Source organism: Phalaenopsis equestris, unplaced genomic scaffold (genome assembly GCF_001263595.1).
Source record: "Phalaenopsis equestris unplaced genomic scaffold, ASM126359v1 Scaffold000174, whole genome shotgun sequence".
In the NCBI taxonomy this organism is placed as follows: Eukaryota; Viridiplantae; Streptophyta; class Magnoliopsida; order Asparagales; family Orchidaceae; genus Phalaenopsis; species Phalaenopsis equestris.
Genome location: NW_018164616.1, coordinates 953116 through 955479, shown reverse-complemented (window position 1 = coordinate 955479; position 2364 = coordinate 953116).

The window sequence follows — 2364 nt, the reverse complement described above, 5'->3', positions numbered from 1 at the left end:
AAAAATTTAAGTGTTATATATAAATATTAAAATTTATAGTAATTATGTGGTATGTATCTTATGCTGGTAAAAGCCGAGTCGGGCCGGGCTGGTTTGAACCGACCGATTATCTCGGCGGCCTGCCCATAAATTATCCCAGAATCACTGCGTTCATATCCCCGATTTTGGGTGCGGCTAATCGCAGAAAATCCGCACCCTAACGCTTTCAACCCTCGTTCCCACTGCCGCGTTTACCTCAACCAAGAAGCAGCGCTTCCGCTTCTTTCTTTATCCTTCTCCCTCCCCTCTACCTTTCTCTCTCTAATTTACGAGGACGCCATGGTTGCCCTAAGGAACTAGAAACCTGAAGCCATGGCGGCGACCCCGCCCTCGATCCGCTACGGGGCTCTTTCCGCCGGCGGCGCATGCGCTGATTCTCTTCAGCGCATTCTGGCGGATCTATGCACGAGGGGGAACCCCAAGGTTTCATTTTATACCTCCATGCCATGTTTGTTCATATATTTTCACGTTTCTTATAAAGCACCGAAAGCCTGAGAGCTTGGAATGGGGTTTGGGTGGTTTACATCCTTCGGAATGGTTATTAGTCAGCTGTGTGACAGTTCTGAGCGTTATGGTAACATGATTATGATGATGAATTTGCTGGGTTATCTTAATACTAAAAAAGAAAAACTGGGCTTACAATTATGCGTATCATAGTACTTAGTACCTGGAAAATGTTGCTGATCATCTAGTTTTTTCCGGTTAAGTTCAGTCTGGTGATTCTCTAATGGCATGCGTATACGGGTCAATTACTTTGTTCGAGAAGGGAGATGTTCTTTAGAAGCGGTCTGATGTTTTTTCCCCCTCTGCATTGGTGACTGAATGCAACTTTATTTCTCATTTCTCGTTTTTGTAGCTGATCATGGAAATTGTTTGGGAAATTTCAAGCTGATCACCATTTTCCTGAACGAACTACTAATTATTCATGAACTGAAATCCTTGTCATATTCTATTGATGCTATCGCACACCCAAAAATATTATACATGAATCTTGAGAAAATACAGTTGTTTAGATCAAAAGAGGGGCAACGAAGATTATCACTTTACTAAAAAGTGCAAGTGCTCATGAAACCGACCGACTAAAGAACTACCGGCTGACCGACTGTTAGTCTACCGTAGGGATATCGTCTGACGAGCGACTGGTGGTTAGTTTGAAAACTGGGCCATGCAAGTCGATCAGGAACAAATATTCGTGATAATGAACGAACAATGGAATATACCCCAACAACTCTCACAATTGTCAACGTGAGGCTCCCTCAATAACTTCCTCAAAAATTTAAAAAAATCATCAAAGGACTATAATCAAGCGGACCAACCGACCATGCTAAAGCCAACCGGCTACCACACTCGAAATTGACCTACTTCTTAGAGTGAAAATCGATCGGCAATAGGCAAAATAGCAGGTTGATGTCAGCTTCGTCAACCGACTCAAGCACCTGCTTGAATTATATAATTTTCACCTTTGGCCTTATTTCTTACAATAGTGGGTTTATAACTTGTATTAGGGGTTTTTTGCTCTTTTCTATAAACCCATACTCTGTAAGGAGATCTCTCTCCTATTCTTTTGAAACCCCCCAGCTATATGTATAAAAAGTGTAAGAGAGCTTTAGAATTTCACAGTTTGTCCATACGGGGCAACTCTATGTGTGCTCTTTTACTTATTTCTTTCTCTTTTGTCTCCCTCTCTATTTGTTCTTCAAGGTTTCCACTGCTTCGATCCTTGAGCATGCCTCACAGGATAAATCCAGATTTAACATCCTATAAAGTGCAATCAACGTGAAACATATTATCAAAAAGAAGGGAAATGACATCTACAAGGAGAAATGCATCTCAAAGACACTCCGAACTGGGAGTTTGCTAAGAAGTTCAAGCATCAACATATCTGGTGCCGAAAAGTCCATTTTCTTCATCTTTGTAGAGGCTTTGGCTAGGAGACGAGTATCACAAAATGAATGGTTGGCTCCTAATAGTTGAAATGAGTCGATTGACCGTACTTGCGCACTGCTAGGCTATTGCGGGTGGCTAGCTCCTTACATAGCGAATAAATGAAGTATTATTTCAAAACTTATCCGATGCATGATAAATTTATCTGTTACTTTCCCAAGCCCAATTGACAATTGAGGAATTTGAATTCAAGAAGCCCCATCGACAGCAGTCGACAGAAGAACTCGCAATTCTCATACATTGTAAGTATTAGTCCGCAAACTTGAATTATATAAAGCTCTGGTAGTTTCCTATCCAGTGGCGACAAACTCCGCGCAGGGTCAGACACAAATCACCCATTTAGCGAGTATCAACAGTTACCCAAGCGAAGACAAAGACAAA